Genomic DNA, 19114 nt, shown 5'->3' with positions numbered 1-19114 from the left:
AATGCTGAAAGCATGGGAGTCGGTAGCATCGTACACTGAAAATCATCACCCCAATAACGCACTAGCTACGTGCGCTACAAATTTATCTGACGAAAATGCTGTCTCATTCTCGCGGCGTGTTTTTGGAGCTTCGGGAGAAACAAATGACTATAGAAAGCTTCCTAGTAAAAAAGAATTGTGTGTCATGAATAATAAAGTGCATAACTGTATGTACAATTTTCTTTAAAAATGGCATGAATAAGATGAAAGTTCAGTAATTCATCTGCATGGAACGCATTATCGTATTTTACATTAATTTATATGGGATAAACTGTTTCACTTAACGAGTGTTTCGCACTAAGAGTAAGGTTCTGGATCGAATTATGCTCGCTACGCGAGGTTCCACTGTACTTCTCATTAGCTGTGCCTGACACTAACGTTGCACTATTGATCTAGCTAATATATGTATCTCTGTAGATGTAGGCCTATCCACACCAAGCGAAGTGCTGCACTAGGCACGCTTCCGAGAGGACAGCGTTTCAGATAGTGTCTGACCACCCAACCTTAGGATTTCCGTGAGCTCGGTCAAAAGTTTCATGCAAATGCCGGTATTGTTCCTTCGATGAAAACACGGCGGACGCTATTCCCATTGTTGTCCTATTGAACACTCAACACTGTCACTGACGAGCACTAGAACCTCAACTTTAATCTTACCTCTTATTCCTACATCCATAAAGTCAGAAGGGTCGGTATAAAAATTTATGGCAGCGGTGGGATTCGAACCCACGCCTCCGAAGAGACTGGTGCCTTAAACCAGCGCCTTAGACCGCTCGGCCACGCTACCGCAAGGCGACGAGGGTAATACTGTTGATACTAGTTGGGTCTTACTCATTTGTGTTTCGTAGTGTAATTAATGGTTTTTGGCGTGGACTGATCACAGTTCATGAATTAGCTACCATCACGTTTGCAGGAAGTTGCATAGTAGCTCTATGGCCGTGTCATGTGCCGCAACCGAAAGAGCGTCCCGCAAGCGCTGTGCGCTGTCAGTATCTATCCGTCATATCTTCTTCAGCTTCTCATTTTATATTTCTTCCCAGTCCTACACCACACCCCATTCACTATACAGAAGAAGTTTATGTCGTCTACTAATAACAAATTGGCTCTAGGGAAGAAAGGAACTTTTTCCATTCTGTGGTTCACGCAATTTTATTGACGCATTAAAAAATTTAATTTGTGACAAGTTGAACCAATATTTATTTTATATTTTCCAACAATAATATACTTACTTAATATTACTAAACAATTCATGCAACTCTCAATCTTACTATAACCTCTATAACGCTCGACCTGAAATGCAGTTTTGTCATTTTTGAAAACTATCCAATATGTAAGTAGCATAACTATATTAAAGAAACTGAATAAGAGGAACAACTTCCTGGATTCCAAAACCAGTTAATATGCCTTTTCCATCATCTAGTATAAAAAGAATCAGAACAGAAATACCAAATATAGCTTCAGACTCATGAAGCCCAAGTTAATACAAATACTGGGTTCGATTCCCGGCCGGGTTGGAAATCTTCTCCGCTCGTGGACTGGGTGTTATCATTTCATCATCACCGGAGAGCAAGTCGCCCAGGTTGGCGTCGAATGGAGTATGAGTTGCACTTGGCAGCCGAACTTACCAGCATGCGGCCTCCAGGCCACGATGAAATACGCTCATTTCCTTTTTTTGTACTTTTACTCGGAATATCTCCGAAATTAAGATACATTCTCCGCCAAACGTTCATTGATTATTTTATTCTCAAGACCTCTGAGGTCTACATAAAATGATTTGATTTCTGATACGGTATACAGCGTACATATTTCTCTCATTCTGGTTAACAGTCTTATTCCCTACCACGTTCATAGTTGATCTGATTGTTTTTGTATTTAGTAACTGTCAGTGGTTTCCAACCTTTCTAAAATCACTACCCCTGAATGCAATCAGACCAAATCAAATATTGGTTATTTTCATTGAACACATCCATTTTTAAAATAACATCAAAACATTTAAACCACAAACTAATAAGTCAGTGAGATAGTTGGTACTGCTTGTTTCTAACAACCAGTCTTTGTACAACAAATTAAAACGTGTGCTCTGCGCTTAGGCCTACTGTGCGTAAATGAGCTGACTCCTGGACTACTTTCATCTGAACTGAATGAAATCATCACTGCCAACAACACCAATAATAATAATAATAATAATAATAATAAATACGTAGGCCCTACAGGAGTGTAGTAGCCATCACATAGTTACTGTTTTGCTGTGCTGTCAATTACTTCGTTTATTGCTGCGAAGTCAATAGTGGAGCAATTTGAAGACGTTTGTTGGAACTAACTCTGAGTGGGAATTTTTATGAGATATTTAAGTATATGTGATGCACATGTCTCATTTTTGCTGTGATAGACGCATGTGGACTATCTTAATTATGTGAAAAATAGTGGTATAGCAAAAACATCATAAGGTAATTATTTATTTAGCCAAAACACAAATGAATACTATTGTTTTTACCATTCATAAAATTGAATTTTATCCATCAGGGAGTAATTATCTCCAGGTTAGGATGCACTGATCTATCTCTTGATACCCTTTATATTCTGAGATTTCTTGCTTAATTTAGTTCCACAGGGTACACATGTTCTTTCTAGATTTGTATCTGTTGAACCCTATATCAAACTAGTCGAGGATGATTTTAAATTCTGAAATGACTTTGGTGCGTCACAAGCTGCAACATTTCTTTACCGTCTGATTATACTTTGTCGTTTTCACCTGTAATTCCTTTTGATATTTGCACTGAAATTATCCTTTTGTTTTTTTTTCTGGTTATTTTATTACGGTCAAATATATAGTGCTTCTCGGCAGATTCTACTAAAATTTGACGTCTATTGTTTCTACTATCGTATCCGAAGTTTCACTGTCCCAGAACGTTCTTCACACTTTCTCATTCTACCCTAGCATAACGATTTCCTATTAATAACCCCCCCCCCCCAGAAAAAAATAGAAAATACATCAGTAAAAAATATTTTAAGAGCATGTTGTATTTACTTTATAATGTTATGCACTATTTACATTTTACTCTTAAGATTGTAGTTAAAAGTTCTAATGCAAGAACATTTTCAGAAACCAATGGGCCAGTTTAAAAATATTTGCCATTATCGGACGCCTTCTGAACATAATCAAAATAACACTTAAGAAAATCAGAAAAAATGATGTTAAACAGAGAAAATATAATAAAGTTTCAAGGTTGGAATAATACAGCACTATTTTCCCGAAATTTATAGAATTTCTAGGTTTTCTTTTCTGAATCCAACAGCCTTGGTATGGGATGTTCCTATAGGTTTCCTTTCTGACAGTTACGTTTTGTGGGGCATAAGGAGAGGATTATCCCACTTTTTTCCTGAAATTTCGACTCTGAAAAAGTGACCAGTGTTATCACTCTCGGCCAATTGAGCTGCCGTTCTTTACAAAGTATTATGGATATGACCAAAGAAAGAAGCTTACCTTTTTTTGTTTGAGTCAGCCGTTTTCTGACTGGTTTGATGCTGCCTACCATGAATTCCTCTCCTGCGCCAACTTCATCTCGGAGTAGCGCTTGCAACCTACATTCTGAAGTATTTTCTCGATGTATTCCCATCTCTGTCTTCCTCTACAGTTTTTACACTCTATATCTCCTAACACCATGGAAGTTATTCCCTGATATCTTAATAGATGTTCTATTATCTTGTCCCTCCTTGTCAGTGTTTCCCAGATATTTCTTTCCTCTCCGATTCTGCACAGAACCACCTCATTCCTTCCTGTATCAGTCCATCTAATTTTCAACATTCGTTTGCAGCACCGCATCTCAAATGCTTCTCATTCCTGCTCCGGTTTTCTCACAGTGCGTGTTTCACTACCACAATGCTGCGCTCCAGACGTACATTAACAAAAAATGTCTTCCTCGAGTTAAGGCTTATATTTGATACTAGCAGACTTCTCTTTGCTAGGAATGCCCCTTTTTCCGTGCTATTCTGCTTTCGATGTCCTCCTCGATCCGTCAGTCATTGGTTATTTTGCTACCAACGTAGCAGAATTCCTTAACTTCATATATTTCGCTACCGTCAATCCTGATGTTAAGCTTCTCGCTCTCCTCATTTCTGCTACTTCTGATTACTTTCGTCTTTCTTCAATTTACTCTCAGTCCAGATTCTGTACTCATTAGACTGTTCATTCCATTCGCCAGATTCAGCAATTTTCTTCACTTTGATGATACCAATGTCATCAGCGACTCTTATTACTGAAATCGTTTCACCTTGAACTTTAATTCGACTCTTGAACCTTTCTTTTGTGCTCAGCATTGCTTCTTCGGTGCATAGATTGAACAGTAATGGAAGAAGAGTATATACATGTCTCACACCCTTTTTAATCTGAGCGTTTTGTTCTTGGTCTTCCACTGGCATTACTTCGTCTTGGCTTTTGTGCATGATGTATATTACCCGTCTCCCCCAGTAACTGATGCCTATTTCCCTCAGAAATTTGAACATCTTGCACCATCTGACATTGTCGAACACTTTTTCCAGGTTGACAAATCCTATGAACGTGTCTTGATTTTTCTAGTCTTGCTTCCATTATCAACCGCAACGTCAGAACTTCCTCTCTGGTGCCTCTTCACACCCTCAGTTATCTGTTCAGTTCTTCTGTACATCATACTTCTCAGCAATTTGGATGCATGAGCTGTTAAGATGATTGTATGTTAATCCTCGCACTTGTCAGCTCTTGCTATCTTGGGAATTGTGTGGATGATGTTTTTCCGAAACTCAGCTGGTATACTGCCAAGCTCATACATTCTGCACACCAACTTGAACAGTTGTTTTGTTGCCCCCTCACCCAATGATTTTAGAAATTCTGATGGAATGTTATCTATCCCTTCTGCCGTATTTGATCTTAAGCGTTCCAAAGTTCTCTTAAATTCTGATTCAAATACTGGATTCTCTACCTGTTTTAAATCGACTCCTGTTTCTTCCATCACATCAGACAAATCTTCCCCTTTATAGAGGTTTTCCATGTATTCTTTCCACCTATCCGCTCTCTCCTCTTCATCTAAGAAGTCCCAGTTGCACTCTTAATGTTACCACCCGTGCTCTTAATTTCAACGAAGGTTGTTTTGCCTTTACTCTACCGTGAGTCAATCTTTCCGACAGTCATTTCTTTTTCGGTTTCTTCACTTTTTCATGCAGCCATTTCGTCTTAGCTTCCCTGCATTTCTTACTTATTTCTTTCTCCAGCGACTTTTATTTCTGTATTCCTGAACTTCCCGGAACGTTTTTGTACCTCCTTTCATTGATCAACTGAAATCTCTTTTGTTGCCTGTGGTTTCTTCACAGTTACCTTCTTTGTAGTATGGCTTTTTTTTCAACCTCTGTGACTGCTCTTTTTAGAGATGTCCTGAGCTACTCATTGCAGTATCTATCGCCTTAGAGAACTTCAAGCGTTTCTTTTCATTCCTTACCGTATCACACTTTGCATATCGACTCTTCCCGGCTAATCTCTTAAACTTCAGACTACTTATCTTTACTAAATTGTAATATGAGCCTGTATCTGCCCCTGGGTCGCCTTATAAACCAGTATCTGATTTCTAAATCTCTGCCTGGCCGTGGTGTAATCTAACTAGAGTCTTCCTGTATCTTCTGGCCTTTTCGAAGTATAGCTCCTCCTGTTATGATTCTTGAATAGATAATTCGCTATTGCTATCTGAAATTTATTGCAGAACTCAATTAGTCTTCTCTCTCGTTTTTAGTAGCAAGCCGATATTCTCCCGCAACCTTTCTTCTATTCCTTGCCCTACAACAGCATTCCAGTCCCCCATGACTATTAGATATTCATATCTCTTTATGTAATGAATTACCCGCTCAGTATCCTTATATACTCGCTCCGTCTCTTCATCTTCGGTTTCCGACATGGGCATGTATAGCTGAACTACCATTGTTGGTGCAGATTTTCTGTCGATTCTGATGAGAACAACCGTGTCACTGAACTGTTCACAGTAACCCACTTTCTGCCCAACCTTCCTGTTCATAATTAATCCTACTCCTGTTATACCATTTTCTGTTGCTGCTCACATTGCCCTATACTCATCTGACCAGAAATGGTAGTCTTCTTTCTGTTTCGCTTCACTGACGCCACCATATCTAGACTGAGCCTTTTCATTTCTCTTCTCTGATTTTGTAGCTTCTCTACCCGTTCAAACTTCTGACATTACACGCCCTGATTTGTGGAAAATTATCACTTCGTTGGTTATTCAATATTTTTCTCATGGTGGTCTCCTCCTTAGCAGTTCCCTCCCGGAGATTCGAATAGGGAACTATTACGGAACCTTTTGCCAATAGAGAATCATCATGACACTTTTTCAGTTACAGGCCACGTGTCCTATCGGTAACACGTTATGCGTCTTTAATGCAGTGATTTCCACTTCCTTCTGCATCTTCATTACGTAGGTCATTGCTGATTCTTCCGCTTTTAGTGGCAGTTTCTTCACCCCAATGGGAACAGAGTGCCTGAACGTCTGTCCACTCTTCTGCCCTCTTTGACTAGGCCGTTGGTAGAATAAGCATAACTTCTTACGCCGGAATCTTCGGCCGCCAATGGAGATGATTTTTATTGAAAATCTGAGCAGTGGTGGGGTTAGAACCCAGGATCAATGACGTTTTAATTACTAGTCGAAGACGCTATCCTTTTTTATTATCAGAGTGACTTGATACTATCATGAAACTTCCGAAGATCATAGTCAAATCATGATGTAATATAAGCTGCAAATGGGAGAAAAAGTTTATTACGATAACAGTGTAATAAATAAAAGCAGGAAAGAAAAAACATGCCGAAAACATACCCGACAAACCACTATCCACCTCTCATGCTAGGTACTAACAATTTTTTGTTTAGTTTTGATCTTTTATTAATTTTTTTATCTACTTTGTACTTTTATGTAGTATCTAAAAGCAAAACGGCAACGAAATCAAATTATATTCTAAATGATAATGTAAGCCTTCCATCTAGAGACAAATCCCAATTTGACTGCAAGGATTATATACGCTCATGTGTACATGTACTTCATCTACACACATTACAACAGAACCGGAGCGATACTGAGGCAAAACACCAAACAAAACGAGAACGGAAACTAGGAGAGAGCAAGCCGGAGCAAAACAGATGGGAACATACATAACAAGGAAAGCGTAATCATGAAAATGAAATTAACCAAAACCTTGCCGACGAAAAACAATTTTCAGCATATTGACGAAGAGGTCTCAATATCGAGGCAGTCTCAAGCATGTCCAGTAAGCCGTAAATAAAAGATTCTAACTACTGAAGGCACTAACTACTGATAGGCGTACTTAGCAAATGAAAGATTTTGAGAGAGAACAGACAATTTATTTACCCTAATAGTGTTCAAAAGTCATAGTAACATATATATATATATATATATATATATATATATATATATATATATATATATAAATAACAGTTCATGACATCCAGTCTCACAAATTTACTGTCTCTGATGGACACGTCCAGATCCTCCGCTCTCAAAAATCCGCCATCTCTCTCCCCACATCCACCACTGCTGGCGGCTCACCTCCAACGGCGCAACGTTACGCACTGTTCACATCCAGCTGGCCAACACTACAATGGCAGACAACAATGCAAACCAGCCACCGACTACACACAGCACTGTCTGTGATTTTTATATAAAGTGCTACATGGCTTTACCAACATAAAAACGTAAACAGCCTACTTACACAGTCCCCATGCTCCCCACAAAAAATGTTACAAATTGTTTTGGGCAGTGGCCAATACAAATTCGAAAAATTTTTCAAAATTACGGCAACAAATAAATCAAATGCACACACTTATTGATACACTGTTGGTAAAAAGCTAAAATTTTCTCACAGTCCATAAAGACAGTCCTGATCATTCATCACAGTAAAATTGCAGTGTTTTTTCTCTCTCAAAGTCTGAGCAGTAAAGGAAATGCACACGGAAGTAGTGGTTTTCCACGCAGTCTTGAAGAAGTAGTGTTGTCCTTCCAACGGAAAGACAGTGCTGACTCTTGACATGCAGACAGGTAGTGGGCCACAACAGAGCAAACCCACCGCAGAGTCAGTCGAAGTTTTGAAGAATATTTATAGGTAGGTCATCACAGAGCAGACCACTGTAGTCATGTTAGGGATTACGGTACTGGTGGCCCATCGAAGGTGCGGACCCACTGTAGTCCTTGTAGAAATAATGGTATTGGTGGGCCATCAAAGATGCAGACCCATTGTAGTCCTTGTAGAGACGGCCAGCAGCCATCTGTTGCAACTGTGCAGGTGCACAACAACCATCGAAGGGTCTTGCGGATAATATAGCAAGTCCATAAACCACCACTTGTGCACTCACAAAGTTTTTGAAATTGTCGTTAGAACCAGCAATGCTTTTAACCAGTCCCTTGCTGAATTATCAACACACGTGCAAATGCTAACAGTCTCCCTTTTTTTTCTCGCATATTGTGCGTGTACTACGACCAACAAAAACGTGTGCAGTGAAATGAAACTTAATTTGAAGAACTGGTGTCCATACAATTACAAATTTACAACATAAGAATACAGTTACAAAGGTACAAAATACATCATTAAAGAACATAACAATACAGATAACATTTGTAGTAATACAGGCTTTACAAAAGAATAGTAATAAACAGATACATCAGTGTTACAGGAATTATGACATAAATAAATATATAAAATAATGAGAATAGTTTTCGAAACATTAATTTCACGCATGAGCATAGAGAATAAATATGTCTGAACATCCTTACAAAGAAAATAATATTATTAAAACAATTCTACAACATAACTCTTATCAGCTAAACACACAGAGACATGAACACAAATACACTAGGGTACACAAACACCTAGCGGAATAACACAAAAGGTAAGGAAAGGGTTTGTTTTACTGCAGTATTTTGCAAACAAAACTTGCTTTACTTCTTGGAGATCTCCCTTCATTCATCATTATTCTCAAAAGTCCTATCTATACCTGTTGTCCCTAAACCCTACTGTTTTGTTCATATCCTCTTTCTAAATAAATTTTTCTCATTGTACAATACTCATTTTTGCCCAATTATTTTTCATATAACTTCTCAATACATTCTTTCCCTATTCTTCATAGTTAGTTTCTTATATAGTCTACCCCCTCTTAAGCTAACTTAAATCTACTGAGCTCAGATATATAAACAAAGGGACGAGGCAATGCAGCAGTACAAAACAATTAACACAAACAGCAATGACAAAAAAATGCAAATTGGCAAAGCAAGCAGCAGTATATCTAAATTAGCAAAGCAAATGCAACATTACAACTAATATAAGGCAATGTGCAGCAAACAAGAAAAATAAATCCAAGATCAGTTTGCCAAATGCCATCCACAAGTAAAACCATGTTGTACTGTATTTGTAGACGTGCAACGATTGCATAAATACGGAAAAGTCGCTCGTTCTCTGGTATGAAGTTTTTATACCACGAGGACGCTACGCGCATAGGCAAGGTTGGTTGGTTGGTTTGGGGAAGGAGACCAGACAGCGTGGTCATCGGTCTCATCGGATTAGGGAAGGATTGGGAAGGAAGTCGGCCGTGCCCTTTCAGAGGAACCATCCCGGCATTTGCCTGGAGTGATTTAGGGAAATCACGGAAAACCTAAATCAGGATGGCCGGACGCGGGATTGAACCGTCGTCCTCCCGAATGCGAGTCCAGTGTCTAACACATAGGCAAGATCAGAGGACTGATGTTGAACCAAACTGGTTGTTTCTGGCGATCCTCTCAACGAGATTCGTGCAAGGGACTGCTTCCCAACGAGTCTTTGGAATTTCATGGTGAGAACGGGTCACCATAAAATGTCAGCCCCTAAATAGCTCACCTCAAGATTGAGGTTACGAATGTATTTTACCTTTTAATTTATGCGACCAACCTCAATAGAGGGTCAAAAGTAGCAGGACGGACTCACAGAAATGAACGGGACGTAAATGTGCGCGTTTCTTAAGCTATCGTCAGACCAGTGCGTCGCACATATAGCATCTGCGTCTTCCATCGTACATCATTTAGGCTCAACTCCCCAAAGCAACGAGGCTTCAACACTAACTCATACCGTAAACGAAAGATGTCATTTCCATAAGGAACGACCGGACAACTGTTTTAGTTTCTCTGCCATCATCGAGAGAAGCGGAAAAACTTGGGCTACATGACAAGCTTATCATATGACATGTGTAACCAGTACTAGGAGTTTATGAAACAATATAAGAGAAAGCCTTTCATATGTTAGTACCACTCCTCAAATTTCATCCGTAACAGACTTCTAGTTGAGTGTCGCCATTTTGAGTGGTCAAGATCAATGATGATACCGAGAGACGTATGCCGATCCACTGCAGGAGTCCATGGAACAACAGTGTCATCAAAACCTCGAAAAGTAAGAAGCCTGCTTTTACTTCCATTAAGTAGTGCACCAGAACTCCGACAAAAATCATCAACTACAGCCTTTAGTCGAGGTATCCCGGCAGGCTTGCGGAGTAGAACTACCACGTCATCCACGTACGCACGAACAGCTATCGTCTCTCCGGAAAGTGTCCAGACTTTCAACTAGGATGCCAACATCCGAAGTAAGGGCCCCAGAGGCAACACAAAGTCATTGACAGCGGGCTTCCTTGAGGCACTGCTCAACTGATATTTATCGGGAGCGTCAGTTGGCCATTAACAACCACCGAAGCTGTAATACCCGTAAACGGACTTGAGTGCATACGCCGTGTGTCGACAGTAAAGCCAAGTTTCTTCAGAATCCGAAGCAAAAAGTCGTGATTAACATGGTCAAGTGCCTTATCAAAGTCTAGAAATGGAAGGGCGTTACAGCAGCGAACGCAACCAAGTCACGACACTGGACTATAAGGGTAAGAATGGTACGAGCAGGTACGGTGGTTTGATGTTTTGCAACAATCCTCTCCATCAGAGCCGACATTCTACAATTAACTGCCCTCGCCACATCCTTATGTGGAAAGTCTAACGAAGTAGTTGGGCGAAAGCTATCAGGAGCATCCGGTCCAGGGCGTTTCGGGGTTAAAACAATTTTCCCCATTTTGAACGAGGTCACCACTACTCTCCACGGTAACAGTTCATTCGAAAGAAGTGTAAAGATAGCACCTAACAGCGGCAAAAACCGCACGTAAAATTCCTTGGGAGGCCTATCAAGACCTGGAGACGTCTGAGGAGGTGATACGACAAAGTTTAAAAACTTCCTCAGGCTGAAAGGCAGCTGAAGGCGTTTCATTATGTTCAGATATAGTTGTCGCATCCAAGGAGCTGATTAATGGGTCGTGAAAGGTATCATTGAACGCATCGACGTCTTAGATGTGCACATAGTATTGATGTAAGACACTCACTATATCAGCTTGCGCCATTAAGACACGTTCATCATTTGCCGCGAGAATGAATACAAACTCGTCGGCTACGGGTCTGATACCGAAGTAAATGATATAAGGGAAGTCATTTCTTCTGTCACCAACGGACGCGGCTTGGTTCGCAGTTTCAAATCTTCCATTTGTATCCTCTTTCAAGTCAACAATTTTCCCTTTACAAGCCTTACTTCTACAATTCGCAGAGGGGCGTATGCGCAGCATCATCAAGTTCGCACAGGATGGAATAGTAGAATTCTTAAGTCCTTCGAAAGTCTCGCGCATTGGCTGCACAAGAAAGTATCAGAGATTGCCTGAGCCTCGGTTTCGTCAGTTGGGTGCACCAGTCAAGGAAGAGAACTTCCCTGTCGACCGCAGAGTACGTTCCCATACGGTTCGCATCACATCATCGAGAGAGGCGTCAGCTAAGCAAACGATGTCTAACATCCACATAGTGCGAAACAATTGGACTGGTTGCCGTACAAAACTGAAAGTTGAAGCAACAGCGCTGTGAACCGTAAAAGAAGCAGGGATAACTTCAACAATAAGAACACTATCACTCAGGCAGTCATATAAATAAAACCTATCTAATCTGCTACTAGAAGTTGCAGTAAAGTGGGTAAATTTAAGTAACGTCGGGTATTTAAATATTCAGACGTCTTTCAGGCTTAAGGAACCGACCAAATCATGTAATTCACGACAGAAATTAAAATTTGGAGATAAATCTGCAGGACGCAGTCTCTTAGACCACGGGCGCTTCCGTAGTCAGTACTAAACTATCTCCCCTTCGTGATCTTTATCCAAAATTTTACGTCTGCTTCATTTGTTTGCCTGCTTCCGCATGTGTACATCGCTTTATGTTCGACAACGTCGTGTTTTGGGACACGAATGAATGAACAATAGCCGGCGCTTGTGCGGAAGAAATGACTTGTAAACAATATGAATGAATGACTGAACTCTAATAATGCTTTACTAGCATCCCTGACGCTTGACATGTTCCCAACAACTATCCTGACTTCACACTGAGATGTCTCCTTTCAACCCTATGTAAGACATTTGAGAAGGTGAACCAGTTACTACTAACACATAGAATAATTCCAATGATGCGGCGAAGAAGGTTTACTAAGTGTTACGTCTGGAGTGTGGTACTTTAGAGCTATGAATTTTGTGAGTTGCGAGTTCTTTCAAATAACTTCGCACCGACCTATCATCTCGGAACGTAAATGGCGCGTCAGACGTCGTATTACATCAGCAGCAAAACGTCCCTATGTCCCATTACGCATGTATCCCCAGCACTGCGCAAGGTGAAGTAGGTTAAGGGTGAAACTGAAGTCCTGTTATATGGGGAGTTAATCGTAAAGTTTATATTTCTAACATATTTGTACTATCTAGGACAATATTTCATGTTGAAGTCAGTACTGGCTCGTAAGTACACATTCAAGATTGTCTCGCAACCTGTTTGTGGATCGACGTTTACTGGAACCTAATCTCTTCTGTCACGTGTACTTTTACAGAGCCAGTTTTCATATTAACGTTGATCCACCCTGTACATATTAAAATTTTTTCACTAAAACGTTTTTTAAAATCTCAGGAAATCATAATGAATTACGTCTTCCCTTAGTACTTAGCCCTGGAATAAGATTTATGAATTTATTTCTGTTGGGAAAGAATATCTATGTAGTACTTATTTTAAAAAAATTCATTTGGATGATCACTATGTTCAGACTTATTTTTAAAGTTATTACCAAGACCACAAGAAACGGTAACCTGATGTCTTAGGAAAGCAGCTGCGATGGAGATGGGAGGGGACGCCGAGTGGTATGACGCTTAAGGGGAAAAGCTGTCTCGAACCGGCCCACCGGCGATACTGGAGTGGCTGTGAAAAGTAAGCAGCATTTCCATAGCAGTGCTTATATTGGAGCATCGCACTCTCCCCCGCTTACAGCAAACGCTGAACGATAAATGCATCAAATAACCCTGCTCCAGTTTTGTTCTGTGCTATCGTGTGTGTATGGCAGAAGTTTTATTGGTAAAACACTTGCCAGGCCGTCGAAAGATGAAAACCGCCATTAGATAAGTTTTGAACAATTTTTGGAATTAAGTGATAGGTAAACTTAAAACACACATTTGAAAAGTCTTTCATAGTAATAATAATTGGAATACGTAACAGTGGATTGCAAGAAAGATGAGTTTCGAAGAGATTACGAATATGTGCGAGTGTTTGGTTTGGTATTCCAGCGGAAGCATGCTTCAGTGATATATTCATTGTTCGTGAAGATGTTTCCCGGCAAAGTAATGTTCAGTAGCTTCTGACTATTTAATTACGCACAAAAGTAAATGCTGTTGAAACATCGTCGGCCATCTCTACAGCGTACTTATCTGGGAGTAATGTTCACCGTTTAGAATGCATTGAACCGAAATTTCTTCGTGCTCGTGATAACCTAATGGACAAATTTTCACTGCCAGCATATAATCGAGACCCTATGTAATGTTTTAACAAATGGTACATTTGCATAAGGCTGATGCCTTAGAATAGGAAATGAACAGCTTTATCACATTTTGGCAAAGTTAAGCTATCAGGTATTTAATTCTTTTATCAGACAAATGCAGAAACAAACATGAAGACTTAAATGCCGCACCACTGCTTTCTTTTCCATAACCATCTAAGTTAACGTTTGTAAACTTATATTTAGCATCAACCAGTCCTCGCAGCACAATAGAATATTTTATTTGCAGTCTGAACACGTAACCAGAAGGAACAGGCAAGTAATTTGAATGCGTTTTTCCTTCTACACTTCCTAAGGAGTTAGGAAAATTTCAAATACTGTATAGTCATCCGTTATGTTCCTTAAATCATCGACGTCTTCGCACTTCACTTCTGAGAGTAGTACCACGTAACAGTAGTTCCCTCTCTGACAATATTCAGAACGCTTGCTAGTCCAACACAAAAAAACGCCAGCCTCAAATGATTTTTAAAAACTGAATTAAAAAATCGGCGTTCAGTAAAGCATGTGGTACATTTAAAATTAAGCTATATTATAACTGCACAATGTGGTTTTCGAGAGGAAAGTATTGTTAATCACACGCCGTTTTATATTTTAGGAAGTGTCCGGTTTTTGCTTAAGTTTTTTTCTTTTTCCTTTTATCACAGTTTGAACATAATTGCATCCTTAAATCAACACCTTAGTTCACTCAGCCCTGTACGATCTGTCATACAGGCCTGAAACAGTCAACCCATAAACTCGCAATTGGAATAGGCCTCGCTATTACCTTATCCGTGGTACACTAGACAACCAAGGATCGAACGGTTTGGCTACTCACGTGAACAGTGCTGAATTTAGACCACTTTGCTCACAGCAGACTAGACCCAGGCCAGTTTCATATCCCGGGATCAACTTTACACCTCTAACGCTGGTAACGCATCAACGAAAACCTGAAGTCTCCAGTCTACGTCTTCATTTTACCGCGTGTCAACCTTGATGCCTTTCTCCGTCAGACTACTGAGCAGCACCGACGTTCTCGCCTTCGGATGGAGCTTTCCATTAGAATGTTCTAAACGGGGTAATAGCCGTAATAGGCAGTCCGGGTGGCTGACTAGTGGGATAAGGATATCTTGTAGAACAAAGCAGGAATTTTATCAAAATGTTAGAAGTAGTCACAACCAAGTTACAGTAACCCATTACAAACAGTATTGTAAGGCGATTAAAAATGTTATTAGGAAGTCAAAGAGTATGTGGTACGCAAATAGAATAGCAAATTCACAGGATAAAATTAGAACCATATGGTCAGTTGTGAAGGTAGTGTGTGATCAGCAGCACAAGGTCGACGATATAAAGTCAGTTCGCAGTAAAAATATTTCTGTTACTGATTAATCAGATGCATGTACAGTATTTAACAATCATTTTCTGAGCATTGCTGTTGAATTAAATAAAAATTTATTTCTACAGGAAATCCTGGCTTTCTTGGCAAATGCCTTTCCGAGATTGATGTCTGAAATACTCCTGTCATACAGACAAGAGGGATATTGAGTAAATAATTGAATCACTGAAGAGTAAGGGCTCTTCATGGTTATGATGGAGTGTTAGTAGAATATTAAAGTACTGTGCTGCACATTTTAACCCTGTATTTAGCCATATTTGTTATTTCGCCTTTAGGAATGTTCGGTTTTCTGAACGACTAAAGTACTCAGTAGTAAAGGCGCTTTATAAAAAGGGAGAAAGAAATAATTTAGATAATTTTAGACCTATTTCTATGCTATCAGTGTTTGAAAAAGTTATTGAAAAGGCTGTGTAAGGATAACTGATCATTTTCTATCACACGACTTGCTATCAAATGTAGTCAGGCTTTAGAAGTCGTTTAACAACTGAAAATACTGTATTCCCTTTTCTCTGCAAGGTACTGAATGGGTTTCGAACGCTTGGCATGTTTCTTAACAAAATACTGCTCCAGAACTTGGACCACTACGGAATACAGAAAGTAGCTCGCAACTGGTTCACCTCATACTTTCACAACAGGCAGCATAAGGTCATTATTCACAATGTTGATAACGGCTGTGATGTAGGGTACAGTCAAGTGAGGGGTGCCCCAGGGGATCAGTGTTAGGGCCACTCCTATTCCTTATTTATAGAAATGATATACACTCTAGTATTGCGGGTAACTCTAAAGTATTACTGTTTTCTGATGACAATAGCTTGGTAGTAAAGGATGTTGCGTGCAACATTGGCTCGGTTTCAATTAGTGGAGTACATGACCTAAGTTCATGGCTTGTTGAAAATGAACTAACGCTAAATCACAGTAACTCAGTTTTTAAGGTCTCTAACACACAAATCAACAAAACCTGACGTTTTAATTTCACAGAATTGGCATATGATTAGTGAAACTGAACAGTTCAAAGTTCTAGGTGTTCGGATAGTAAGCTGTCGTAGAAAGCCCACATTCAGAATCTAGTTCAGAGACTTAATACTGTCATTTTTCTTGTTAACAGTATTAGCTCATTCCCAAGAATAAGCAGCTTTCACTCTTAGTACTCGGCAGAAATCAAACCTACATTTGGGTCGGACTTCTTTTTACTCTTATGCAGAAAGGTGAGCAGTATACTGCTGCACCCATTTTCAACAAGCTACGACTCGAATTCAAAAATCTTAGCAGTAATCCACGCGCTTTCAAATGGAAGCTGAGGAGTTTCCTCATTGGTCACTCCTGTCGAGGAGTTCCTTGAAAAATTAAGCTGATTATTGTTGATTGCGTCTTCTTAAACTGATGGACTGACTTTTCTCGGGTTCAAAACATTTTTATATGTTATTACTTTTATGTTGTAATTACATGTACTGACACGTTGCATCACCTTTGAGATTTGCTCCTCAATTTAGTCCTTCGGAACTTGTAGGCCAATTTGTCTCCTCCTACCCATCTCTACTAGTCTTCAAGAGACTGTAAATAGACTGCTGCAACATGTAGACACAGAGGACCTAATCACGCCTGAACATTTTGGCTTCCGGCGCGGACACAGTACACAACATCAACTCCTACGCTTTTTGGAGGATGCGACTGGTGTCTTGGAGAGTCGGGAGTACTCAGGGGCAGTGCTTCTCGACGTCTTCAGGGCCTCTGCGTGTGGCATGAAGGCCTGCTCTACGAACTGTTTGTAATGGAGATACCGACGCCATATGTGAAGCTCATCGCGTCGTACCTTAGAGATAGAAGCTGCCATGTACGTGCCGGGGATGGTACATCGAAAGCTAGGCAAATACTGGCAGCAGTGCCGTAGTGGTCCATTCTCGGCTCCCTGCTGTACTCCCTCTACACAACCAACACGCCGAAGATGAACAGGGTCGCACTAGCATTACATGCAGACGACACGGCTATCTGCACGAGGTGTCTTAATGCGGAAGACATGCACCGACGTCTACAGATCGCATAGGATGCGCAGCTAAGTGACGTCATAAATATAACGCTACAAAAAGTCGGAATATCATAACGAGGAGAAGAAGAATGCTTGATGACCTTCAGTCGGTGCAGGTGATGGGAAGCCCCATCCCATCGTCTCGTACTGCAAAAAATGCATGTTTAAGCGCACATAGAAAAGCTAGGAACGAAAGGCTTGACAGACTGCAGGCGCTGTAATCCGTATTAAATCCGAAACCACCCTCGCTGCGGAATCACGCTGTATCTGGCGTTGATTCGCCCAGTGATAGAATACGCGGCCGTAGAGTGAGGAAATGCAGCCTGCTGCCCTATCCGACGCCTACAGAGCCTCCAAGACAGAGCTAAAGCTGCCAATACACCTCCCGTGCGATGTGCTGACGCAGGAGGTGTATGAGCTAACCGGAATACCAATGGCAAGGGACAGAATCAAACAGATTGCACGGCTGTTTTAGGGAAAGGCGCAGCAGTCAGTAAATATGCTGGTCTCTAACTTAGGAAATAATCCACACGTACGGGGTACCATCCGGTGGCCAGATCTGCTCCGACAGTAACACTGTCATAGACAGGCAGATCAAAACGTATATCGCTCACAGACACTGATGACACACAGAAAAGATAGAGCAAAATAGGAGACAACGAACAAGAAGTGCAGGAATGATGGAAAACGATTTAGTCTGCACAACTAAGAGGCAGTAAAGAACTGCCCAACAAGGTCATAGAAGAGAGATTGCCTTCTCGAAAGAGAGACTGGTGAAGAAACCCGAGAAAGCAATATTTATAGAAGCGAAGTCCGTGAAGCACTCTAGACACTGATGAATGTGAACAATTTGAATGGTGATGATGGCTACAGGTTTCCACCTTAGTGGTTACCTTCTATTATTGAAGTAACACCCAGCTAAAGGAACTGAGTAGCAGAAGCAGCTGCCGGAAACAACCGAGGCGGCACAAAAACAGTAATATTTTGGATTACCTGCTCTTTAGGTATCTGCTTTCAGTATTTAGTCATTGACGATGACCTACTACCTGCAGCTTGAAGATTTGTTACCTAGTGACTACACTTTAGCGAAACGGCACGGGATAACAGCAAATTGTAAGTGAATGCAACACTGATTTTCGATCGTTTCAGCCATCCAGGGACACCAGCGGAATCATGAAGATCGCAACAGCAAAGAAGTAGTGTGAAGAGTAATGTGGCGTGGCCTACCGTCTTAGATTATTTTATCATCAACAAGAGCTAAGGAAGCATGGAAATTTATGTAACAATCGCGATGTCTACCCAGTGTGTTTCACTCAGCCTGTCCCGTCCTAAATTCAGAGCGTTGAACGCTGTTGAGTTTCGCTTACTCGACTGGCCGAACGCTATTAGTGGAAATTAATATGGGATCTGTCCACCATTCGCCATTATGACAGCTTGAACATAAGAATACTTTCAATTTTTGAGATAATCTGAGCAGCCGTCTTCTGTTCTTTGCAGATGACGTTGTCGTTTATCGACTAATAAAGTCATCAGAAGACCAAAACAAACTGCAAAACGATTTAGAAAAGGTATCGGAATGGTGCGAAAAGTGGCAGCTGACCCTAAATAACGAAAAGTGTGAGGTCTTCCACATGAGTACTAAAAGGAATCCGTTGAACTTCGATTACACGATAAATCAGTCTAATCTAAAAGTCGTAAATTCAACGAAATACCTAGGTATTACAATTATGAGCAACTTAAATTGG

At 40.5% G+C, this 19114-nt stretch overlaps 1 non-coding gene across 1 annotated transcript; it reads right to left on the bottom strand.

Moving 5' to 3' along the window:
* Window positions 1-741: 741 nt before the first annotated feature.
* Trnal-aag (transfer RNA leucine (anticodon AAG)) lies at window positions 742-823 on the bottom strand. Its single transcript has one exon. It is a non-coding gene; the product is annotated as a tRNA-Leu (tRNA).
* Window positions 824-19114: the final 18291 nt, after the last annotated feature.

The sequence above is a fragment of the Schistocerca serialis genome, chromosome 1 (genome assembly GCF_023864345.2).
Source record: "Schistocerca serialis cubense isolate TAMUIC-IGC-003099 chromosome 1, iqSchSeri2.2, whole genome shotgun sequence".
Classification (NCBI taxonomy): domain Eukaryota; kingdom Metazoa; phylum Arthropoda; class Insecta; order Orthoptera; family Acrididae; genus Schistocerca; species Schistocerca serialis.
The sequence above is the reverse complement of the archived record's forward strand: the minus strand, read 5'-3'. Positions and strand labels throughout refer to the sequence as shown.